Source organism: Myxocyprinus asiaticus, chromosome 34 (genome assembly GCF_019703515.2).
Source record: "Myxocyprinus asiaticus isolate MX2 ecotype Aquarium Trade chromosome 34, UBuf_Myxa_2, whole genome shotgun sequence".
Lineage (NCBI taxonomy): Eukaryota > Metazoa > Chordata > Actinopteri > Cypriniformes > Catostomidae > Myxocyprinus > Myxocyprinus asiaticus.
The window spans coordinates 15,429,233-15,457,196 of record NC_059377.1 but is presented as its reverse complement, the minus strand read 5'-3'; the positions used below and the strand labels follow the sequence as shown (position 1 = coordinate 15,457,196).

The window sequence follows — 27,964 nt, the reverse complement described above, 5'->3', positions numbered from 1 at the left end:
CAGATGCCATTGGAGAAATTTTGTATTCACAGTCACCCATGATTACATGATTGAAAGTGTCAAATAACAGGATGGTTACTGAGATTAAAGCTGTGTCTGTAACCGCCCCCATCCACTATATAGTGCACTATTTCGGGTGTCTGCCTTTTTGTAGGAGTGTCTGAATTCTGAGTGAGCCACTCGTTCCCCGACTTTTATTCACTCATTCTTTCCCACAATGCTCTCTACATTCAAGTACACTTGACAATGGTTAAATGCCCATAATCCACCACGGGGTAGATGTACGAGCTGGGAGTTTACTGCTTCATTCACTCCTGCAATGTTTTATTTCATGCTGAAAGTATTAAATGACTTTTTGACAAATCATTACTTAATTAAAATAACAATAAAATCTAGAGAGGAAAATTTATATATACATTTTAAAATGTACTTTTTATTTATATTTAATATAGAATTTTGCCATTAAGCTGAAGAATTCTTTATTTACTAAATAATTCACTGAGGTAGTGTTATTTTAACTCAGGAGACTGCAGGAACTTTGGTGCTGTTTATGGTCAGATGAGAAATGCTACCCAGCTTGTATTGGAGTTTAAAGATACTAAAGCATAACAAATACAATAATGTACATTTGATAAAATGTGTTTACTCTTTATATTAACATATATATTAAAAATGACAAACAAAATGAAGATTTATTGTATTAATATATTATTTAATAAGAACAACAAGTAAGGCCCAAGTATTTTAAAAGTTCATATGTGACGCTGTTTCTGCGACAGACCCAGAGCTCTGCAATCGGTGTATACGTCAGTATCCGAATTCACTCACTCATTTAATTCACTCACTGCTGATATAGTGCACTCACTGCCATTCACTATATAGGAAATAGTGAATGAGTGAATGATTTCAGACACACCTTAAGTGAGTAGTATGGGCAGCCCCCATGTGCGGACCCTCTCCATGTAGAATAAAACAGCTTTTATAAGGTTACTGATATGACTGGAGTCTTCATTTTAATGTGAGTGGTCATGATTTCCTACATATATTGCAAAATTACAATTTATGTCTTTAGAAGTTATACTTTTTTAATGAGGAAAAACTACTGTGTGCACCTTTAATAAGAGATAGATAGATAGATAGATAGATAGATAGATAGATAGATAGATAGATAGATAGATAGATAGATAGATAGATAGATAGATATATGTTATGTTTATTTAAAAAAAACTCAATGAAAACAAAGTTGGCCAGAATATGTACATATATAAATATAAACAAATATAAATATATGTAAAACAAAATAAACATACCTCTTAAAGTGTAGATCCTTGCAGATATTTTGCAGATGAATTGCTCATATTTTCACTCTATGTGAGTTTGTTTCATCTTTATATCTGCAGTTTTAATTCCCCAGATTATTCTTGAGAAAAAGTGAAAAGCGCTTGACAAGTGCTGTTTCTGCTATCCTATAAACAAAGTAAGCCTCAAAGTAATATTTTTCTTGACTTATTGTTTGCATTTTTATCAGGCATGAGCATTATTCAGCAAGCCACATTTCAGATCCCTGCAGGATGAATAAATTATGCAAATGACTATGTAATGCTCATAGCTTTACTGTTTGCAGATTTATATATGCTGCTGTTATTGTATTTGTTGTAATTTGCTGTTATTTGTCATTTAGTGATTTTTCAGAGCTCATCTTATACTTAATATTTTGTCTTTGGTTGTAAATAATTTATTTGTATCTCAAATAATTAGGTCCACGTGAGGTACGGAGTTAATGCGCACATGTGGAAATGTGCTCTGTTGTGTAAGTAATTTCAAGATAGAAGTAAATTCAGTTTTTGAAAATAAAAAACACTGTATTAGCTGTACCTTACAAATTTTTTTTGAATAGGCCTATTTGTTCTATAATGGGGTCCGCGCGGCCATGTTGGAGACCAGGGCAGCCACCTATATTGCCTGTAGGATGGGTCGGTACTTTGGGAAAACGCCCGGTGCTCCCGATGGCCAGTCCGCCCCTAGATAGATAGATAGATAGATAGATAGATAGATAGATAGATAGATAGATAGATAGATAGATTGATTTTTCTTTTAACTACCCTATTCCTTCCACACGTATAATGTTAATTAATAAGTCATATTAGGATAGGATCGCTAGTCCGTTGCCAGCCTAATGCAAATTATTTGCTCGAGTAAATATATACATTAAAATTTCCTCTTTTGGCATGTCTTCATCATATTTGCAGTAAGGTGCAACAAGCGCTATTCTGTAAGGTATGCGGCAACGAGCTTTTTTTTTTTTTTTGACTGACATTTTAGACTATCGAATTAAAAACGAATATTTTTTGACAGCCGCTCTAATCTCCAGTGTTGACCAATCAGAGAGCGCAAAAGGCGGTCCTTATGCAAATGTGTTGGCAAGGGAAACAGAACCGCTCCATTCATCCTGCTCATCACAGAGCAGAAACAAATAGGTGGCGTTTCTCTCTTGAAGTACAGTTTACTCCTCCTACCGCAAGAGTACGAGTCACTTTGAGCGTTTAATACAAGACCGGATACTTTTCTCACGATATTTGTGTAAGTAATATATTTTTCTGTACTGAAATAATTTTCTACTTCACTACCATTTCATATGACCAGCAAATGTGTGCAGTCCTTCTTCAAGGTTAGCTGAATATAAAATACAATGTTATATTTTAGTTGGTGGCACTTAATAAATGAACCTACAAACTAAATTAAAAAAAGAATACTTTCTTATTTTCTATAATGACGCGTGTTTATCAGGAATGTGCTCCTAACAACTTTTAATAATAAAATTATTGAAAGTAAAAAAGCATTAATTCGTTTGTCATGTTGTTTATTCTTACGTTTGCAGTAATATGTTGTGCAGTCATATAGATGCCAACTAGACGCTGAGATGGACTGAACGGAATGTTAATTTGCCATTTACAATTTTTTGTTTAAGCCAATACGTAGGTCTTGTCTTGTGATTGTTGGTTTGCTCTTATATTCAAATGAGTGTTTTAACTTCGCCTGTGGTTTGTACACATTTGTCTTGGTCTGTTGCATTTATTAACTCATGGTATTGACATTACGACGAGGCGTTATGGTCTGTTTATCGAGCGCGCGGTGCCAGAAAAGTTCATGGGTGCGTGCGTGCTTGTGAGTCACTGTTGTGTCTGCGCTCGCTGCGCCACGCATGTATGTGCGGGACAACATGGCGGTGTATCAAAACCTAGTCAGCTGCCTTCCTAGACAGCATTTATGGGCATCACATAGGGGCATTGTGCCTATGACGCCCAAAACAATTGCTGTCTAGTTGTGCAGCTCACTAGATTTTGAGACAGTATATGGCCATGTGTGTTTCAGTCTTTGCAGCATATTTAGGCAGCATGAACACATGCACCATTTTTAGGGCAGCATGGAAGCATGCAGCATTTTTGGGCATCATTCATAGGTGCATGGATCGTTTTTTGGGCATCATATAGTAGGTGCATGGATAATTTTTGCGCATCATAAGCTCATGCAACATTTTTGCAACAAAGATGCTGTCAAAGTCCCTTTCAAGGCAGTCAGTCCACTCTGCAGCCATCAGCTACTTTCTATGGTCACAAGCGGCATAAAAGTACAGCTCCTGTCTACTTGAACGGGGAAAGACTGAAATCTCTAAAACGGTTGGTCAAGATTACGATCACAGAACATTTCAAATCAGCAATAAAATCGGACAAAAATGGTATCATAAGTTGTGCTTCTTTAGCTCATATCACGCTAAAAAGCGCTATTTTTCAGGCTGGTCCAGCTAAGGTGCATGCACATTCTTAAATTGACTGACAGGTGATGTCTGCATCTAAAAGGTGATTGGCTTTTTTACCGGAAAGACAGGACTTCCTTTTCTACATCCGCCATATTGGGTGTTCCAATTTCTCCCATTCATTTTAATACAAGTGGTCTGTCTCGGGCTAAATAATCTCTGATGCTGTCTAGGTATGCTGCTAACAGATTCTGAAACACAGCCTGTGTGTTCCAATATTTTCTCTGTGAATGTGTTTTCTCATTACCCTTGATCTCACATTTTTATTACAACATGCATACAAACCGACATTTAATAAATAGTTGAATAAATATATGATTGCCCTTTGTGATCATCCAAGTGTTCACCACTGAACTATCACTAAAATGATCAGCACTGAGTTGTGAGGACATCGGTGTGTTGGCATCACGTCAATGTCTATTTGTATCCTGCCATTTGGACCGGACTGTGAGTGGCCATGATGCCTCAATGAGCTCAGTATGTCTCATGGCCACTGCTCATTAGGCTCAAATAATGAATGGATGCGGTGATTATGTGCGCATCAGTTTCCGATGAAACAGCAGAGGGCTTGAGAGATGTGGGATGATTTTGATGATGAGAGGAGGTCCAGGGCCTCATTACATTGGATGACCATGAAACACTTAAACTACTGAGGTGTGGGCAGATTGGATAAGATCTGTCATTATCTCTAATTGATGGATACTCTTAGTTTGAAAGGTCTCAAAACTTGTCTTGTTGTGGTGAAGTATTAAGATGGAAGCAGCTGTGTCCTTTCACACTTGGTTCAATTGCTTGGTCTGAACCCTAGTTCGATTTCACCCCCCTTCCTCTACCTCGCAGTTCGCTGAATCATGGTACGATTGTGTATTAAAGGTGAGTACCACCGTGAGTACTACCGACAGCTGTTCACCATTGTAGCTTGGTAACGACTCATAAGGAAAACTTGCAACATTCCCTGTGTTGTTGAAATATTTTTCTCTTTAGATTTAAAATAATACAAGCTTCTATACAAAGGCAATTTATTTGAGACAAGCAGCTATAAAAAACAAAAACAAAACAAATACATTAAAGTTAGTATAAGTGTGACCCAGAGCAAAGACTCAAATTATACAGTACATCATATATGGGATAGTTCACCCAAAAATGAATATTCTCTCATCATTTACTCACCCTCATGCAATCCCAGATGTGTATGACTTTCTTTCTTCTGCAGAACGCAAATGAAGATTTTTAGAAGAATATCTCATCTCTGTAGGTCCATACAATACAAGTGAATGGTGACCAAAATATTGAAGCTCAAAAAAGCATATAAAGGCAGCATAAAAGTAACCCATAATCCTCCAGTGGTTAAATTAATATCTTTATAAGCGGTATAATAAGTGTAGGTGAGAAACAGATCAATATTTAAGTCCTTTTTTACTATAAATTCTTCTCACTGCCCAGTAGGTGGCGATATGCATGAAAAATGTGAATTGCCAAAAACAAAAGAAGAAGAATGTGAAAGTGGAGATTTATAGTACAAAAGACTTAAATATTGATCTGTTTCTCACCACACCTATCATATCACTTCTGAAGACATGGATTAAACCACTAGAGTTGGATGGCTTACATTTATGCTGACTTAATGTGCTTTTTGGTCACTATTCACTTGCATTGTGAGGACCTATAGAGCTGAAATATTCTTCTAAAAATCTTCATTTGAGGTTTGGGTTAAGGAGTAGGGTTCATAACATATGCATTCCTGTTGAATGTATTACATCATTTACAACTCAAAATACAACTAACTTTTGTGCAACCCTGTGCATGAACAATTCACCTCAGCAACACTTCCAGCTTTGGGCACTGAGGGCAGTGTTTCAAATTCCGGTGCAGACAATTTCAGCAGAACTTTCAGCGTCCTAATGCCGAATTCACAGTGTGATCAGTCTGTGAGTGGAAATCTTTGTAACTTTCTGTGGAGTTTTTGCGTATTTCTAATTATACAGCTGGCGTTTGTTGCAACTTGTAGCAAAGTAGCCCTAGAAGTAGCCATAATCTTAGCACTCTGCCACATCCAGTTAAAACAATAATTTAATTTATCACACATATACAGTGAACATCTTTTTTTCACATATCCCAGCTGAGCTGAGGTCAGGGTCAGCCATGATACAGTGCCCCTGGAGCAGATAGGGTCAAGGGCCTTACTCAAGGGCCCAACAGCACCATCTTGGCAGTGCTGGGGTTTGAACCCCTGACCTTCTGATTAGTAACCCAGAGCCTTAACCGCTGAGCCACCACTGCCCATTATTATCACCTTTGGAGCTGGTATTACTGGTGCTGCAGACATGAATGTGCCTGCAGCAGGGAAGTTCATTGGGTTAGTCTGGCATATACATACCCACCAGTTCACCATGATTTTGCCCAAGACAAGAGTGCGGGCAGTATCGGGCACTCCTACACTCACACACATGACTGGCTGACTGTATACCCACATCACATGCTCTGGTTTTCATGGAGATGGATGGCAAATTTAAAATGGCTGAGCTGCAAAAGCCACAGACAGTTGTCAGCTCTTTGGGTGGGACCCATCTAATGGCCTCCAGGCAGCTTGACATGGAAAAACAAAGGAATGTCTGCAAGGAGGAACTAGTGAGGACTCTATGATCCTGTTCATATTGTTAATGTTCCTCATGTTAAACAGAAAGCTCTGGCTTGTTTTGTTTTTTACTCTTGTTGCTGTTGTTGTTCTTTGCTCTGCTTCCTGTTCTGAATGCGAATGAGTGGCAAGTACACTGTCATAACGGGTGGATGCTGTCAGATACATTTAGCAGCTGGAGTTATCGGATGCCGCTTCGGGGTGTTAGAAACAAATTGTTCAATGCGCTCAACCCAACATGTTACTTACAGTATATAGATAAGGCAGGCCATGAGATATAAACCACTCTAAGGCTGATTTTGTGAAGTAAGACTGACTGTTCAATGCCAAACTTAGTGTTAGAATAAAATGATGCCTACTGTGCATTTAACTTATAGATAGTATGGTACATCACATCCTTTGGGATCTGACTGCATGTCTATTTCCAGCCTATTGATTTTATCACAAATTGATTTTACATTGACCTGGCAATTTTGAGAGATGATATTTTGACCTTTTTGTTTACAATTGATTTGCATTTTGCACAGACTCAGAGTTCCATCCATGTTTGAGGTTTCACAGTAAACACTGCATTTGATGCAAACAAATATTATTCACAAGTGTGCACTTCAAAAAGCATTGCAGTGCGCTACATTATCTGCCCAGACTGGTCACCACATTTCATAGTCCTATTTATTTTCCTCCAAGTTCCATCCTTGAAAGGGCACAGTTCAAAAACAGCCTGCTAAGCCACTTAAATCAAATGCAGTGCACTAAAATGAGCACAGAAAGTCTGAGCACCTGTGTGACATGCCGTTCTGAATTCTAAATACTGATTTAGCCCAAGTTAAATTATTCCAGCATCTGGAACAGGATTTTACTATTGTTTGGTTCTGCTCAATAGAGATGGATGATGAAGTAGGCTACTCTTAAATAAAGTATTTAGGTTTTTAGGTTTTGTAGTGTTAGAGAGGCAGGACCTTGAGAACTTCCTTTTTTCCTAAAACCACAAACCATATGGTGTTGATTTTAAATAACCCCAATTCCAAAAAAGTTGGGACAGTATGAAAAATGCTAATAAAAACAAAAAGGAGTGATTTGTAAATTATATTCACCCTTTGCTATATTAAAAGCTCTACAACTACACGTTATATGATGCTTTACTTTGTGAATTTCATTGTTTTTTTAATGTACAGTAATTTCAAATCAGATGATTGCAACACACTCCAAAAAGTTGAGACAATTTAAGACTAATAACAATTTGACGAGTTAAAATAATAAGGCAATGTGAAACAGGAGATGTTAAACAGGTGACGCAATTGTGTCATAGTATATAAGGAGCCTCCAAAAACAGCCTAGTCCTTCAAGAGCAAGGATCATTCAAGACTTGTCAATTTGCCAACAGATGCTTCAGCAAATAATCCAGCACTTTGAGAACAATGTTCCCCAAAGACAAACTGGTAGGATTTGGGGCATTTCACCCTCTACAGTGCACAATATCGTTAAAAGATTCAAGGAATCTGGTCAAATCTTGGTGTGTATAGGGCAAGGTGAAAACCACTTCTGAATGTGTGTGGGGATGCTTCAATAGACAGTTCACATGGTGTTACACTAGCTTGCACTGATGCCACAGGATACTACCCCAGAATCAAGCTTCATAATAACAGCGAAATACCATTTTTTTTTTTTTTTTTTTATTCATTACAGTTGTATGTAGGGTAGCAATATTCCCAGATAGCAGAGGTATTCGGCTGAACTGGGTGGTGAAGTGGCACGACTATGAGGGGCTCTTCATTCAGACGGAACACAACAGAATGGAATCGAACGCGTGGATATCGAGACACACATTTCAAGTTGAACTCCTTTCCTATTGCTTATCTAAGTATTATTTCCAACAAAACAACATAAATAATACAACAAAAGAGCTAAAACCTTTATGAATTCTTAATAACAACTATTTAAATGCCACCATATATTCCCTTTGACCAAATAATTCAAGCGCAAGACTATTCCCCGTAGCCTCAATTTTCTCATTAACACAATGCAAAAAAAGGTGGTCATTATGATATTATTATTACTAAAAATGAAACATCATATATTATTTCAATTTTAAACCCATCTTACTAGCACTCCCTAGGTACTGCTGATTTTATTTAAGAAAATCATTGTACAAAAACATCTTTTTTTTCTGTGTTACGGTATTGAGAATCATCATTAAAAACAATTAGAACATTAAAAGCAAAACCTCTGGATGTGTCACAGTAATGAGAATTGTGGGTGTGTTGAAAATAATGTGATGCAAAAAAATAGTAACTTAATGTTCCTAAATATAGGCCTCATTTTCTTTGTGCACAATATATAAATACACTGGTGGCCAAAAGTTTGGAATAATGTACAGATTTTGCTCTTATGGAAAGAAATTGGTACTTTAATTCACCAAAGTGTAAGAAGTTACAATTTGAAAAAAATGTAACTTCTTAAACTACTCAAAGTGTTCTCATCAAAAAATCCTCCATATGCAGCAATGACAGTTTTGCAGATCCTTGGCATTCTAGCTGTCAGTTTGTCCAGATACTCAGGTGACATTTCACCCCACACTTCCTGTAGCACTTGCCCTAGATGTGGCTGTCTTGTCACACACCTTACAATCTAGCTGATCCCACAAAAGCTCAATGGGGTTAAGATCCATAACACTCTTTTCCAATTATCTGTTGTCCAATGTCTGTGTTTCTTTGCCCACTCTAACCTTTTCTTTTTGTTTTTCTGTTTCAAAAGTGTCTTTTTCTTTGCAATTCTCCCCATAAGGCCTGCACCCCTGAGTCTTCTCTTTACTGTTGTACATGAAACTGGTGTTGAGCGGGTAGAATTCAATGAAGCTGTCAGCTGAGGATATGTGAGGCGTCTATTTCTCAAACTAGAGACTCTGATGTACTTATCCTCTTGTTTAGTTGTACATCTGGTCTTCCACATCTCTTTCTGTCCTTGTTAGAGCCAGTTGTCCTTTGTCTTTGAAGACTGTAGTGTTCACCTTTGTATGAAATCTTCATTTGTTTTGGCAATTTCAAGCATTGTATAGCCTTCATTCCTCAAAACAATGATTGACTGATGAGTTGCTAGAGAAAGCTCTTTCTTTTTTGCCATTTTTGACCTAATATTGACCTTAAGACATGCCAGTCTATTGCATACTGTGGCAACTCAAAAACAAACACAAAGACAATGTTAAGCTTAATTTAATGAACCAAATAGCTTTCAACTGTGTTTGATATAATGGCAAGTGATTTTCTAGTACCAAATTAGCAATTTAGCATGATTACTTAAGGATAAGGTGTTGGAGTGATGGCTGCTGGAAATGGGGCCTGTCTAGTTTTGATCAAAAATGACTTTTTTTCAAATAGTGATGGTGCTGTTTTTTACATCAGTAATGTCCTGACTATACTTTGTGACCAGTTGAATGCCACTTTGGTGAATTAAAGTACCAATTTCCTTCCGAAACAGCAAAATCTGTACATTATTCCAAACTTTTGGTCGCCAGTGTGTGTGTGTGTGTATATATATATATATATATATATATATATAGATAGATAGATAGATTTAAATTTTTTATTTATTTATTTATATAGGTATGCCCAGGATATTTTGACTGGTTTTGTGAGAATCACCCAAAAAGTAAACATAAGGAAGCATCACGGTAAAGAGAAATTAGGGGGTGTAAATGTGTCTAATTGTCATGGAAATAATGTCAAAATATAATTTTCTATATTTCTTAGATTTTGGGGTGAAATGTGACCTGTTTCCTTGATATTGTCCCATTTACCAACTTGTTTTTTCTCCATCACAAGTAGCCTAATTATATTTAATACAGAACATAATACAGCTGGTTTCTGAGGAAGAATAAGGAAGTTTCATAACATTCTGTGGAGTGGAACACTAGGGGCTGTTAGGTTCCTCAAAATATACAATACCATTATTCTTCTTTGTATTTCTTGCTGTCCATGGCAGCAGTGTGTTGCATTAGCAGGAGCAAATTACAGTATTTAGTGCCTACAATATTTTGAGATGTAGAAAGCAGGTGTGGTGTCGTTCAGTCTGTTGCCCTCTTCTCCTGAGAATGGAGAATATATGTTTCCTCAGTACTGGGGAAACATCACTATAGAAACAACATAGGGGCAAATTTAACATGCTGCAGTGGGATTCGTTTAGAGCAGGTAAACAAGACTAGTTGTTTAAACTCTGAAAAAAAAAAAATCATTGCTCAGGGGTTGATCTTTCATAACTCAGGAGATGGGAGTTCTCAGTTATGTTTCAATCAAGCACTAAATTTTGTTTAGATGTTTCTCCTAATGTTCCTTATAAAGAAAGATATAGTGAGCTATATTATATATATATATATATATATATATATATATATATATATATATATATATAATTACTAAAATAATATATAGGGTCTGTTCCAAAACTTAGTGAGCTTCTTTGCTGTCTCCTGCCTACATAGGCAGCTGTCTTCTATGGCAACTGAAATGGAGCCTCATAAGAGACTAATTTGGAACACTCTACAAAAGCGGCAACTCCATGCACCATTCAGATAGCACTCCTCATGTGCAGCGCATGGGAGACTCCCAACTGACTCCCAACTGATTTCAATACAGGTGACGCGAGAGGACCAACGTGATAATGTACTCTAATGAGCATAAATATGCATATCACGCACACATTTTGGGTAAAATAGTCAGTTTTCGATCATATTAAACTATTTCTTAATTTTAATTATAAGTATATTTGTAATAAAACATTTATCTCACTTCGTCCGCCATGTTGGATTTGTTTTTCCACAGAGCTCATCAAGGTGCATTCTGGGATCGCATACGAAGAGTACATACGATGCTTAGAATTTGGCCAAAACAAGATATCTTATGAGGCAGCATATTTAAGATACGTACCTTTTGGAACAGACCCTGAGTGTGATATTATTACTATTAGAATATTAGAGGTGCATTTTGTCTAGTAACATACAGTAAACTAGCATAATAGTGGGTGGGGGGGGGGGGGGGGTTTGCCTTTAATTAAATGAGAGTGGAAACAATGTCATAGTAAGCAAGATATTAGTGATGCACCGATGTATTGGCTGCTGATATTTATTGGACAATTATTGACCAAATTAAAACCATCGGCATATCTGTAATAAACATTAAAACACCAATATGAAAAAACGATAGTTTATTTATAATTAATTAGTAACTCTGTGAAATTCAAATGCACAATCCAGAAATAATAATAGCCATAGAATGTAGAAGGGTTGGCACTCCTAAGAACATGTTTTATATCATTATTATTCTTTCGTTATTGTTAAAGTGGGACTTTCCCATTGACTACATGATGAGGGAAACCATCCAACATGCTTTGAAACCAGCAGACTTTGACTTGTGAGACATCGGCATGATATCCATTAATGCTGCATGATAGATTGAATTAAGATTGAAATTAGGGATGCACTGATACTACTTTTTCTCTTCCGATCCGATTCCAATATTGAAAATCTCAGTATTGGCCGATACCGATCCTGAGCCGATACCAGTGTTGTTTTTTTGCATAATCAGTTTAGAATATCTTTACATTATTGTGTAGAACTAATTGGATGTACTCTTTAATATGTAAAGAAACACAAACCTCTAACTACACATTATTTCAATATAAATTTATAGCTTATTAAGAAAAATGTTATTGTTAACTAGTTTACAGGATAATATGGCAGCAAAATTAACAGTAATTCCAGTATATGTTATCAATAGAAAAGAAGCCGTTTTTTTTTTTTTTTTTTTGCAATTTTTTTTCTTGTATCTGGACTTTAAAGGATTCAGATCTCTTTTTTGTTCAATTTAGTTGTAAGATATCAGCTCACTTTTCATTCACAGTTATTTTTTGGAACCCATTCATCTTAAATATAATTATACTTTGTAAACAAATGCTAATAATAATAATAATATATTATAATAGTAATATATCTCAATCGTGCACCTTTTGTTATGGATCCACCGGTCTCTCTCTCTCTCTTCCTCACTGCCGTCACAGCGCTCACTTTCCCCTGAGTTCTGATTACACGCTCCTGCATATCATTAGTGGCTAATCAAGGACTGCATATATACCCCACTTTCACACACTCTTTGTTCCCATCGATATTATCTCTGAGACTCCACGCCTTTCTACTATGTCAAACACACCTGTGTCTTCATTATTGCCTGCAAGTATCATAAGACTGTTCATCGTGTCTATACCCTGTCTTGATATTTCTCACCTGCTGTTTGCCACTCTGCTCAGCTGGATTTACTCACAATGTTTACATCACTGTTTCAATCATCTGTTCAATAAACCCTGCTACTGAGTTCATATCTCTGCCTCCGTGAGTCTCTCCGTGACACCTTTAACTTTTAAAACCCTCACGCTTTTATTTTGACATTCTGAACTCTCCAGGAAGTCCTGTATGTATCTGTTTGTAGGCAAGTTCACAGTAGTTTAATTTGCTGCTTATCCAAATTCTGGTAAAAAAGCACCTCCTTAAATGCATATAAGTGAACCGAACTATTGAGCATCTACATTTGAGGTGTTGTTCGTGAGTAGCGCTCAAATGTTGCGTACCATGTGAAGGCTAAAAATAGCCGTGAGAGTGTGTAAACAGCAGCGCCATTCAATAACGTGCTGGAGCTGCGCATGCATTTTATATATTTACTTATTAAACACAGCATTTTGTGATTCACAGAGCTATCGCACGTCTTCATGTGGCTTTGAATAAAATGCACGAGTCATATGAACTACTTTGTGTTTTAATGGTTCTTTTATGTCATTTTTTGAGCTTGACAGAAATGAACATGACTAACACAGTATCGGATTTGGATCTGGCTCGTCGGACCGATACCGATCCAGGTATCATATCGGTGCATCCATAATTGAAATTTCAGGGGGCCTGGGTAGCTCAGCGAGTATTGATGCTGACTGCCACCCCTGGAGTCGTGAGTTTGAATCCAGGGTGTGCTGAGTGACTCCAGCCAGGTCTCCTAAGCAACCAAATTGGCCCGGTTGCTAGGGAGGGTAGAGTCAAGTCGGGTTAACCTCCTCGTGGTCGCTATAATGTGGTTCGCTCTCGGTGGGGCGCGTGGTGAGTTGTGCGTGGATGCCGCAGAGAATAGCATGAAGCCTCCACACTCGCTACGTCTCCGTGGTAACACGCTCAACAAGCCACAAGATAAGATGCGCGGATTGACGGTCTCAGACGCAGAGGCAACTGAGATTCGTCCTCCGCCACCCGGATTGAGTCACTATGCCACCACGGGACTTAGAGCGCATTGGGAATTGGGCATTCCAAATTGGGAGAAAAAGTTGAGGGAAAAAAAATAAAAAACAATGCCTTGTGCGATTACTAAAAACGTAAAAGGCTGCATTTTAATCTGCAAAAACAGAAGTTTCAGAAGTACAACATTTAATCTTTTAATTTTGGCCTGTCATGTGTTCAACAGATCCAATTTTCAATGGAAATTATTTATTGTTAGAACAGAAAAAAAGCTTTTGTAGCTCTTTGTAAATTTTTTAAGGATTCCAAAGTAAAACAGTGATCTAATGACAACATAAGGTAAGTTGCTAAATATCGGTATCAGCCTATGGGGTTTTGTTAATATCGGTATCGGCCAAAACGTTTCATATCGGTGCATCCCTACAAGATACATATTCGGGTCACCCAGGCCAAACACCAATGCTTGTGCTCTATCCTTCAGGTCACTTCTCTGACATCCACTTCACATTTTTTTTATTATTTTGTCTAGTTTCACAACACTATTGCTGTGCAAATTGCCATGTTGTGTGGCTAATGTTAGTTACACCCGGTACACAATGTCAGTCCTAATACAAATAAGACAATTGTTGACATACAGTATGAGAACTGAGCTATGCAATTAATGTGGATAGTATACCCCAGATAAGTTGTTTTTTGAAGAAGCATTTGATGAGAGTTCATATTGAAATCTCAGAATTTGTATTGCCGACTTGGTATCTTGGCAAATATAAGCACAGTTTGTGACATTGTTGAGATCTCTAGAGGAGACGGTGAGATTAGTGGAGTCTATTTCTCAGGGGAAAAATCTGCAGGAGGCTTAAGCAAAAGTCTGCATTTGCTCTGCATTAAAATGCATTGCTGTCTTTCTGTATCCTGTGGATATGTTTGTGCTCATTTAAGGTGCATTTACAAAAATTGTTGTTTTTCGCTGTTGTTATGAAGAATGATTATGATTTTGCATCCGTTGAGAAGATTTGGAGGTTTACATCTCACAGGGGCGTCAGACTGCGGGTAATGATGGACCTGAGTAACAGGGTCCCTCACTGAAGGGGGCCCACAGAAAGGCTTCATTAATATTCCATCATATTATCATTTGTTATATATAGTAATAACATGCTATTGGTTGGATAAAATGTCGCAAGATTCTGTTTTCCACCTGTAAAAATGGGGAGTTCCCCTATAATCTGCCTTGTCTCCTCCCATGTTAGCGACCCACACACCCCCCTCTCAACAAAAGAGAAAGTGTTCTGGTCCATCAGCCAGTGCGTGGTCCAAACTGAGTACACGTCATGATGTCATTTGCTTAGTCTGTTAATGTATCTACAGAACTGAATCCAAAATCAGACATTCAAAAGAAAAAGGAGCAGAGAAAGAGCGGGAGGTAGCAGACAATTTATACGTTTTTCACAGAAGAAAAGTGAGCCATACCTGTCAGCGTAGCTACTTCATGTAAACGTTAATTAACATTTGTAACTTGCCGAGTACGAGAAAAAAATGCTTTTGGTGAGAAAATAAAAGGGAAATATTCACCAGGTGATAGATAACATTATTAGCAACTGCATCATTACATGCTCTTCATTAAACAGTGAACAACAATCAGATTCTTGCTTAATAAAGTGACGAGCACAATTCAAATCAAACTGTCAACATCTGCTGTATAAACATATTTTACTTCAGTGCAGGAACAAAACCAGATGCTGTTGTCTATTTAAAGAGACAGTACAGATTTAGCATGTGTTCTGAGTATCAATGTAAATAATTGTAAATGGAACAATTTATGCATGTAAACAATAAACATTTAACAAATATATATGCAAAATAATAAATGCAGTTTCAAGACATTTGTTGATGGAATATTATGAATTTATATGCAACAGAGCACGTGAGCGGAGTGATCAGAATTTCACTGGCGCGAGGAGCGCGTTTCACAAGACTGCACTCAGCCCCGCTCCGGCCGCTCATGAGGCGCTCACTTTCCGCTCCAACCGGAATGCGCTACATTTCTCGTGTGGCCACATTAATATCTGTGTGCTTCTACACTGACAAATATTAGGTGTTGGTGGCTGTATTAGGTCCAAGATTTTAAACAGAGTGGATTATCAGAGATGAGGTTTAAACTGAGATGAGTTTAAACTCAGTGTGATTTGTGAGCTGATGGTGACAGGTGCCGATTCCAATAACAGACTACAATTGTATGTATAATTGTATGTACTGTATGTTAAACAAACATAAATTTATATATATATATATATATATATATATATATATATATATATATATATATATATATATATATTTTTTTTTTTTTTGTTTTGTTATATATGATGTATAGCTTGATTCAAATAATATTTGTGTTTGAAAAAAAAAAGTTATGTTTTTTTTTTTTTTTTTTTTTGCATCCCCTTTTCTCTCCAATTTGGAATGCCCAGTTCTCAATGCACTCTTAAGTCCTCGTGGTGGCGTAGTGACTCGCCTCAATCCGGGTGTCAGAGGACGAATCTCAGTTGCCTCCGTGTCTGAGACCGTCAATCCGCGCATCTTATCACATGGCTTGTAGTGCATTACTGTGGAGACGTAGCATGTGTGGAGGCTTCACGCTGTTCTCCACAGCATCCATACACAACTCACCACATGCCCCACTGAGAGCGAGAACCACACATGGCGACCACGAGGAGGTTACCTCATGTGACTCTACCCTTCCTAGCAACCGGCCAATTTGGTTGCTTAAGAGACCTGGCTGGAGTCAGAATTAGCACTCTTAAATATCCATCTAAAAGGTTTATAGTGGATATTATCCCCACTACAAACCGATACAAGGTCAGGGGGCCCTAACATAGTTCTGTGCTCGGGGCCCAAAATTTTATGCTACGCCCCTGACATCCCAGCTCAAGATCAGCTACAGTACTAGTTGCTGAGTGATTTGTTTATCTTTGCCCAAAACCCCACATGGGGCCTAGCATCGCCTTGCCTACTGCAACTAGCTTAAATTACTACCCTCAACCATCTGCCACTGTGCCCTATATGTGTGAGTGTTGTGCACTCAAAGTAGGTGTGAGAAAAGTACAGTCAGGGCCAGACAGAGGTCACTCCCTGCTGAAAAAAAAAAGCATAAACCAGCCTAAGGTGTTCTGCTGGTCTTAGCTGGTCTCCTAGCTTGTTCAAGCTGGTCTGCTTGCTGGTTTTAGAGGAGGTTTGGGCACTTCTCAGATGTAGACCAGCAGCCAGGCTGGGAGACCAGCTAAAGACCAGCTTAGCCAAGCTGGGAGACTAGCTTAAACCTATTAAAACCAGCAAACCAGCATGCTTTTTTCCTACAGGACTGATAGAGACAGGGGACAATAAAGAGGCTGTACTTTTATCCCCTGATCTGTTCATGTATAATTAAAGAATCTCCTTTATGTCGTCTCTTTTGCTCACAAGAGCTCTTTTGGCAGATGATGATGATGACTGTCAGTTTTGGATGTGCCCCTGCGACTCCAGATAAGCATGGTTGACCTTTAGCTCGCATATCTCCAAACAGCTGCATTATTTATGCCCACTATTGGTTGTTATGCCACATGAGTCAGTGGAGAATTTTATGATTCACCTGTAATTTAACTGCAGCTAAGAGAAAGTGGTATAAAAAGCTTCGGGAGTGACGTACACATCCATAAAACTTTTGTACACTCATATGGGATGTGTGAAGAGAAGGATCATATTCAGTGCATTTACTGATTTCATGACTGAACTCAATTATTTGTTAGATGTACGCTTACCTGTATGCTGCTGTCACCTAGACATCTTTTTCTTGATTATGGTAGATGCAATGAATTATGTCGGGATTTCAGTTTAGTAATGCAGAGTGTGGGTAAATACTGTATACTTTTTTATATACATGTATATCTCTGCTTTTTGTTAAGTAACTGATTAAATTAATTCATTGTAATAACTGTAGCTCATCCACTGAAAAATGAGTGGTTCTTAAGTGGTTTTGATTTGGGACCTAGATTTTATATTGGACATTAAGTGGCGACCCAACACAGTACCTAAAATTTCATTTGTCATAAAAGTAAACAAAAATGTCCTTAAAACCAAACATTAAAATCTATTAAATTGACCATGAACCACATAGGCCAAATAAATATGCGAAATGATTAACATGTCATACTCATAGGAAAACAGCAGAAGTGTGATTCAGTAAACACTGTCATGACCTACCAGTTGAGAACCACTGCATTTAACCAAACTCTGAATGTAAACCACTAAATCAAATCAGTGCTGATCAGCCTTACGTGAATTGACTTCACATTTTAAAACAATAGCAGAAAAGGAAATCAATGTCGTATTCTAAAGAGTTGTTATTTGCTGAATTTTATGCCACAGGGGTTCTGAAAGCTTCCTTGTCCATTACCAAGACAACCAATTATTCACCAGTGGTATCATCCCAGGGTTTTGATAAAGCACACTTGTAACATGCCACTTTTGTCCACCATGAAAGGGCCGGAACATTGTTGTGAAAAGGCTAACGTCCTTACAGGGCACTTATAGCACCTTCTCCATTCAGCTCAGTGACGCTCAATCGGACGTATTATATGTTGGTCTGTATGTGTGTGTGAATCCTGTTTCACTTTTACAATTTAAAACATTACAAAAAAAATCTTCTCAGATTACAGAAATTTTGGTTTTATGCTTTTTACCCATATTAGTTGTTAAATATTCTATCATTACTGAGCATATCTATAAATGGTAAAGGGCGACCGAAATGATTTTTTTTTTTCACCCAATTTGGAATGCCCAATTCCCAGTGCGCTTTTAAGTCCTCATGGTCGTGTAGTGATTTGCCTCAATCCGGGTGGCGGAGGGGCGGAGGATGAATCTCAGTTGCCTCCGCATCTGAGACCATCAACCCACGCATCTTATCACATGGCTTGTTGAGCACGTTGCCACGGAGACAGCGCATGTGGAGGCTTCACGCCATCCACCGTGGCATCTGCACTCAACTCACCACGCACCCCACTGAGAACGAACCACATTATAGCAACCACAAGGAGGTTACCCCATGTGACTCTACCTTCCCTAGCAACAGGGCCAATTTGGTTGCTTAGGAGACCTGCCTGGAGTCACTGGATTCGAACTAGCGAACTCAAGGGGTGGTAGCTAGCGTATATTACCACTGAGCTACCCAGGCCCCCTTGAAATGAGTTTTTTAATGGCCGATGCCAATATCCAGAGAGCAGGGTGGCCAGTAGGCTGATATAATGCTGATATTTCACACAATTTAACATAATATTAAATTACATATACATACACTCTTAAGAAAAATGGTTCTAAATAGTACCAAATAAGGGTTCTTCGGCTTGTAATAATAGCAGACCTTTTATGGTGCTAAATAGAACTTTTTTAAAGGTTCCATAAAGAACATTCCTTTTGAAAGTGCTATTTAGAACTTCAATAGTGCTATAAAGAACCTTTCTGATGCTCTGTATTTCTGCTCCTATAAAAACTTATAGCCTCAATTATGGTTTTATATTAAATATATGTAACACAAACAAAATACATACATAAATAAAATTAAGGCATGTGTCAATTAAGTACTTTTATTTTCTATTTAAATAAAAACTTGTGGGAAAAGATATTGCTTTTACAACAACTGTTAATAAATGATTAAATAAATGAATGTGATTAAATAATTACAAATGCATAAATCATTCATTAATAAAAGATTATATATACATTATATATACATATTCTTTTTCTTCTTTCGGCTGCTCCCGTTAGGGGTCGCTACATCGGACCATCCATGATCTGCATATTTGACTTGGCACAAGTTTTACGCCAGATGCCCTTCGTGACGCAACCCCCAGTGGCTGGGGGACTCTCACTCACACATACGGGGCAATTAAGAGTCTCCAATTCACTTAACCTGCATGTTTTTGGACTTGTGGGGGAAACCGGAGCACCCAGAGGAAACCCACATGAACATGCAAACTCCACACAGAAAGGCCCAGTTGAGCAGGGACTCAAACCGGGACCTTCTTGCTGTGAGGCGATAGTGCTAGCCCCTACATTATAAATACATATTAACATTAATAAATACATCAACAAATACATAACGTAATAAATTCAGCAGGCTTATGCGTAAGAAACCTTGCGTTTCTTAAATTTAAGCAGATGGAGGGCGATATCTGGAGCCTTTAAAATGAAAATTCGAAAACAGAAACTAATAATAAAAGTGGTATTGTTATTATATTTCAAAAATAAGTGAAAAGACCAATAATATTGCATATTTTGTCCCACTGAAATGCTCATTCTACATTACAGCATTGATTTTGAGTTGGATGTAGATGTAAATTTACTGGTATCAACAACAGTAAGGTTATCTATAACATCTATAAAAAGTAAAACGTTAACAACTAATTTATGTGACTAAATTATTTAACAGTGTGACTGAGTTGGAACTCCTTTCATCAGGTTCTTATTGATTCAAATGAGTCATATCTTGGAATTTCTGAAGGCAAACAAAACCAGTTATATTTTCTTACACTCTTACACAAATATTTTAGCCTATTATTTTTTAGGATTTACGCATTTCTATTTAATCTAAAAAATAGTGCATTTTGCATTTGCCCTTATGAAAATTTTAATGTATTTATTTTTATTTTTTTTTATAGTTTTAACAGTGGTATTTGTAACCAGACCATAGTAAACACATGGAAGCATGGATCCTCTTCACTACCATGGTTCGGTGTAACATGATTTCAATAAAACAAATTATGGCATTTTTGTAATTACAAACAGTAGACATACTCTAAATACATGTAAAAACAATAAATACAAAATATAAACATTTAAAAGTTGTAACAAAAATTAATTATATTCCCTCACTCCCCTAATGTAGCCTATGACAAATTTAATTGAGCTGAAGTAGTGATACGATAATATGTATTATGAATTTCTGCCAGTACAGTTAGTAGTCTCGGGAGTGACACATGACAAGAAATGCTGCTAAACATAAAGACACATGCTTAAAGAAACACACTTTATTATATTTTTAAGAACAGACAAAAGAAAAGCGGTCAAATCCCGTGTCTGATGCGCTGTTTGTTCAGAGGTGTGCAGCAGGAGCATCTTGTTAAACATGTGCATGTAAAGAGTTATCACTCTTTCTTCTCTGTTTCAGACATCTGAAAACTGTTTGCAAGATTAGTGTCATGTTGAAAATGCTGCAAATGACCTAAGACCATCTCAGGAGGCGCTCGAAGTTTAGTTCACTTTATTTCGACAGAGCAGTTCGCCCTTAACATGCATTATGAACGCAACTCTGCAGGTTCGCTAAAATATATCTTTTTTTTTTTCTCCCCTTTTCTCCCCAATTTGGCATGCCAAATTCCCAATGCGCTCTAAGTCCTCATGGTGGCGTAGTGACTCGCCTCAATCTGGTTGGCGGAGGACAAATCTCAGTTGCCTCCGCGTCTGAGACCGTCAATCCGCGCATCATGTCACATTGCTTGTTGAGTGCGTTACCGTGGAGACATAGCACATGTGGTGGCTTCACGCTATTCTCCGCGGCATCCATGCACAACTCACCACGTGCCCCACCAAAAGCAAGAACCACATTATAGCGACCACGAGGAGGTGCCCCATGTGACTCTACCCTCCCTACCAAACGGGCCAATTTGGTTGCTTAGGAGACCTGGCTGGAGTCACTCAGCACACCCTGGATTTGAACTCATGACTCCAGGTGTGGTAGTCAGCATCTTTATTCGCTGAGCTACCCAGGCCCCCCTGCTAAAATATATCTTTGTATTACAACAAAGATACAACAGACAAAAGTGATTAAATCATAAAATAATACACGACCATGTTTACCTTGAACCTAAAATTGAGTTTTCTTTTCTTTAGGCAGCATTAACTGAATTAACAAATGCAATACAAACACAAATCTGATAACACACATTTGGCAGCATAATTTTGGTAACAAAAGGATATTTATTAGGCTTACACCTAATATAAAAACTGGTGTTTTCTATTCATTTTAACACAGACTAAGTGAAGTAACAAACTGTTTTAGCTGTTTTAAAAGTAGAAATTATGTGGGTTGTGTTGAACTTTCTATAGGTAATGGTTTATTTTTATTTTTTTTAATTATTATTATTAAAATTATTATATTTACATTTATAATTGTCTTTAGTTCTACATTGTGTTTGCTATTAGTAATTTCCCACCTGTTGTTGTAGACGAATACAATTTGATCACTTATTTTATTGCTTTTCATGATTTTGATTCTTCTCTATCTTTCTTGTAAAGGAGGAAGCGGGAGCCGGATAAACAATCCACGTCAGTCTTTTTATTGCACACTTTTCAGGAACACACACAAACTAATGCTTTTCAGCAAAACTAATAACACACACATAGACATTGCTGCGTGTGTCTCTCTCTCCCTCCTCAGGTGGTCTGGATTGCCTCTTTTATCCCTCTCCAACTCTCACTGCAACACAAAACAGCTTTTAGAGATAATTTCCCACAGGTGTCAATCCTTACCGCTCTTCCTCTCCCGGCCTTGCTCTCCACAGACGTCGCTCGGCCACGCCTACATCACCACAGTGTTTCAATAAATTAATTTAATTTTTAAAGCAAAATCAATAAAGCAAAAATATTCAACAACCCTCGGCAGGGGGGTTGACGATATAATCAGATATCGTGATATTTTTAAGGCGATTATCGATAAAATATTTTTTACATATCACCCAGTCCTACTGGCTACGCGAGACTACACAGTAACACACAATACCAAAGCACTGGAAAATGCTCTTTATTAATACGCTAATGACCAAGTGAGCAAACACTTTACGTCTGGGAATGTGGACGACTTCTTCTCGATGTGAGTGTTTTTGTTACCGGATTTTAAAGAAACAGTTTCTGTTTAAATTTTAGGCCAAGATGTCTTTTATCTCTTTCAAACAAAAACCGAAAATAGCATTTTATGCCATTTACGGACTATTTAAAAAAAATTATAATGGGAAAATGTCTCTAGATATGATGTAGATATGTACAATTTTTACCTCCTCATAATTATTTATGTGGTGTGGCCTTGATCTACTGTATACTGTTTCTGCCATTCTGGAGCATGGGTCGAAGTGCATATACATGGTGCCAAAGAACAAAGTTGCATGAGACTGACACACCTAAAATGTTTGTTTGCAATATGTGTTTTTACAAAAGGAGTGTCTAAAATTCTGGACAGGTTGACGATGGCTTGTTTGTGCAAATACAAACAACCCGGCATTTATTTGTGCATTTGTGGATTGTTAGGCACTTTCAGTTAGGTGCATCAATTTCAGTAGCTACATGCCCACATGCTAAATGATTAACAGAATAATTATTAAAATACTTTATTTTTAGAGAACATATATACAGATATATATACTGTATACAGTATGTATTGGAAGTGGAGTCTTTTTCAATTTATATAATTTTTGTAAGGCAAAGAGTGCCATGATTAATTATTTTCCCTCCATCTCTCTTTAAAAGCCAAGTTATTTCTGTACATGGTTATATGAGAACAGGACCGCACTGTCTACAGTTTGTGCAGTGCTACCTGGATAGGCATATCAGATGTCTTTCAGGCTCTGGCTCAGACCGCTCTTTTAAAATTTAAAAGCATAATCAGAAAATTACACACTAGTTATTGCTGCTGGCTGATTAGTAATGTAATCAAGAATGTAATCATATAATCCATTAAAAGGTAACTAATCTGATTACGCAAAAAAATGTAATGCAATTGAATTAAAAAATGCTTGATTTTTGCAATCTGATTATGTAATCCATATTACATGTAAACCATTACTACCCAGCACTGCATATATAATTGGCAGATACAGATACTCGTGCAGATACAACGAGAGCATCAATCTACTGACTGCTTCCAGTTTACTCGGCCGCGATCACCTGCTTTGAGTGTCACAAACTGACCGTTGCGCAACATTCCTGAGTCTGAGGGATACAGTTTTGATCCAGGCTATTATAATACGCACTTCAGAGGAATATATACGAGCGCTCCACAGGGAGAAAATGCTGGATTTGCGTTTGTTTTTTGAGGTTAGTGAATTAAATCTGTTTATACGAGATATCCGCATATTTGCAGACGGTATATGTTAGAAGTTTTATTGATATTTGCCTTTTTATCATTAGTTAACAGTTAACAGTTGCAGGGAAATGTTAAGAAGAGAGTGAGGGAGAATAAAAAATATGGCACTGTAACATAATGAGTTAATCCATGCAAGACCGTTTGAATGAGACTGTGCTGTACACCAGCCTATTATTATGGTAACACGATGGCACGTCACAATAAAACAAACTGTGATTGGTCATTTACATGTCTCGGATTGCTCCTTCACTTGCAAGCAGGCTATGCTTGGCACTGTCACGGCTTAAGAAACTAATCGGCCAAATGAGAAAATTTATCGGCTGGTGCAGATAATTTCAAAATACCAAATATTGGCTTAGGCGATATATCAGTTGACCTATATAATAAATGGTTATTATGATTATAATGAGTTGAGATATCCATTAAATTCTTGAGAGATATCCAGGCAACTTAAAGTTAACATGAAATAAAAAATTACCATATTTACTTTATTATACGTTCTTCTTCTTATTTCACATAATTAATCAAAAATCAGATTCTGCACAATGTGCCATATTTAATTTATTATACATTCTTTGTCGTATTTTACACAATTAATCAAAAATCAGATTCTGCAAAATGTACCATATTTAATTTATTATACATTCTCCGTCGTATTTTACACAGTTAATCAAAAATCAGATCCTGCAATACATTAGGATATTAACAATATCTTGTTTCACTTTGAAATGTCACATTACAAAAATAAAATGAGTTCTGAATAGTGAATACCGTTCCATGTTGACGTTAAGCTCAGTTCCTCCCTGGATATAATTAACGGAAAGTTCATTCATATTTAATAGAAATAAAATAAAGAAAAGGGGCACTAGGGTGATGGAACAATGCCACAAGTGAATACCGTTCCATGTTGACGCTAAGCTCAGTTCCTCCCTGGATGTAATTAATGGAAAGTTAATTAATATTTAATAGAAATAATATAAAGAAAAGGGGCACTAGGGTGATGGAACAATGCCATAAGAATTGTTCAAGAAGAGAGGCAAGCTTCCATTTATCCTTGTGTTGTGTTTGACAGGATTAGATGAACAAGCTCCTCCCATTCTTTTGTTAAGAACTCCATTTGTTTAACTGACAGCGACTTCATTGTATTTGGTCTATTATATGTGACTATACAGATAAAACACAGTTTCTGTCTCTGTGAGGTTCATGGTCCCCGTTTCATTGAGCTGTCAAAGAGAGTTAAGAGAGAGAGGTTAAAGTAATGATGGAAAACAATGGTGTCTGGGATGGGTGTCAAACCTGCAGCAGAGAAACATGCTCAGGCTAGGAACTCATAGAGATGCCACAGTGGTTGGCAGAAAGGAAGGTCAGTCTTAAGTGGAATTCCCCTATTAACAAGACCAGTTTAGACCAGCATTAATTTACATTGGTTTGGTGTTGGTCTAGCTGGAGGACCAGTGTAGCCATACTGTTTGCAGGAAGTAGTTAGCTGGCAAAGCTGGTCAACCAGCATAACATTTTTGTGAAGCATGTTGACCAAGGAGGTCTTGCTGGTTAAGCTAGTTAAGAAGACTGGTGGGGACATCAGCATTTTGTGATGGACACCAGGACACCAGCATGCAAAATACAACATACTGTATGCTGGTGAAGCAGCACACCATCATCCCATGTTGATTAACCAGTACACCAACAGGCAAAACACAATATATGCTGGTCAATCAGCACACCGATATGCCTGTGAAGGTCAATCAGAACACCAGCATACAAAGCGCAACATAAGCTGGTCAACCAGCACGCCAGCATCCCTTGTTGGTTAACCAACACACCAGCATGCAAACAAAATACAGTATTTTGGTCAACCAGCACACCAGCATCATCTGATGGTCAACCAGTACAATAGCATGTTAAAAACAACAAAATGCTGGTCAACTAGCATACCATGCTGGTTAACCAGTACACCAGCATGCAAAAAAATTAAATATGCTGGTCAACCAACACACCAGCATCCCATGTTGGTTAACCAGTACACCAGCGTGCAAAACACAATATATGCTGGTCAACCAGCATTCTGTGATGGTCAACCAGTACAAAAGCATGCAAAACACAATTTATGTTGGCCAACCATCAAACCAGCTTGCAAAATGCAACATTTGTTGGTCAACAAACACACCAGCATGTTGTGATGGTTAACCAGTACACCAGCATGGAAAACACAAAATATGCTAGTCAACCAGCACACCAGCATCCCATTTTGATTAACAAATACACCAGCATGCAAAACACAGCTTATGCTGGTCAGCCAGTACCGAGACTCAGCCTCAGACGGCACGCCCATGGACCGCCCACAGTCCGCATTCTAACATCTGATGCACATAGAACACAAAACTGGAAAACACTTTCTGAAGTTAATCAGTCCTAATCTGATTAGATGTTTTGATGGAACTTCTGTGAGTAGAAGCACCCAGGACTTTTTATCAGACTGCCAGGAAACAGAGTGGTGTTCACAATGTTCTGCGTTGATACAATGAGCGCTTTTGAGGACAACATAAGCACCAGATTTGCCAGATTTGCCCAAGTTTGCCTGGTTAGTGACAACAAATATTTTAAAGATATTCAGAGATTCGTTTGAGGCACATTGCAGAAAGTAAATCGGAAATTCACGAGCGGAGTTGTATATTCTGCTTTGTTTACTTAGTTTTGTCTCACTACACATTTTCTGCTATTTTTCCGTGTGTTTTCTGTGCAGTCGCTCTAGGTGCTGTGCCATTATATAAATGATTTCCTTCCCAAAGTCGATCTTTTACTATGGTATCGTATATCTCCACCCTGCCCCTAAACTACAAGTAATGGCAAAACCGACTGTGTTTGATCGCTTTACATGTAAGTTAGATAGTTTTTCCTGTCTGAGTGGGCGGTTCTTGGCCAATCTAAGTTGCTATATGGTCCAGACCTTTGCTGTTTTAGTCAAAGGTCTGGCTACATGAAACTAACCAGCACCCAGGATCCCATGCTGGAGATCAGCATACCATCAACCATAACATATTCTGGTGACCAGCAATGCCAGTATTTTCAAAAGGGATGCCATTTCCATTGTGATATAACAGGTTGTATGTGTTTCTTTGTGTTTCTGAAACACAAATATAACAACTTTTCTTTAATCTCTCAATTCCTTCTGCCATTTCTATGTCTCAATCTTGAAAGAGTGCTCAGCACAGAGGGTCACTGGGGTGAATAAAGTCTGTAAGAGATGTAGCAGTTAGACTTGCTGTATAAAAAAAACAACAAAAAAAACAGAAAGATTATAAATGAGAATTATGTGCAACAAGGATTCCTCTGACTGTTCTTTAAAGTCAAAATGAAATAAAAACGGACCCTATTTACTTCCTTAATACAGGAAACCTTAATTCCTGGGCTTTTTGTACCATGATTCATCAATGCACATTGTTCCAAAGAAAACAATATTTGTCTACTTAAGTTTCTTCAGAGTTTAATAACTTGCTCTGCTTTTGAAATTAATTTTATTTTCCGCTGACATCCCCTAGACCATGCAGGCTGTTGATTAATATTTACTAAAAGCAAAAATAGCTATTTAGACATGGCTTGTTGTAGGTAATGCAGCCTGTCTAATATCTTACCAATATTTAATGCAGTAATTTAATAACAATTAAGGTTAGGGATAATAGCAAATAATAATATAATTGAAAGTGAAGTATTACATTGGAATATGTTGTGATGCTTTTGAGGGTGAACTTGAACTTCAGCCTTTACGTCCTGGTCAACATCTTGATTCCTAGGTAGAGGATCTGATAAATATGGTATGGTATGATTTCTGGGACAACATTTTTATCCTTTTCACAATCATCACAATCCTTTTTACAAACTTGCACTCTGGTTCCATTCATGGCTCCATTCTGGAATGGAACAGCCACTTTTCACTTTCCAATCAATTCCTGATGGATAAAATCAGGTCTACTTTTTTTTCTTAATCTTCATGTTGACTTTAAATCTACAGTATATACAGTACATATATGGGCATTTGATTTGACATACTTAAGATGAACTATGTTGATTTTTCTGAAGAGAACTCAGAGT

At 37.5% G+C, this 27,964-nt stretch overlaps 1 protein-coding gene across 1 annotated transcript in view; it reads left to right on the top strand.

Annotated features, from left to right (window-relative positions):
- Positions 1-2,465: 2,465 nt before the first annotated feature.
- LOC127425009 (visinin-like protein 1) overlaps positions 2,466-27,964 on the top strand; it is a 39,840-nt gene continuing 14,341 nt past the window's right edge. The window contains exon 1 of the mRNA XM_051670583.1: positions 2,466-2,580. The gene's annotated coding sequence lies outside the window, so the exon portion shown is untranslated. The remainder of the gene's footprint in view (positions 2,581-27,964) is intronic.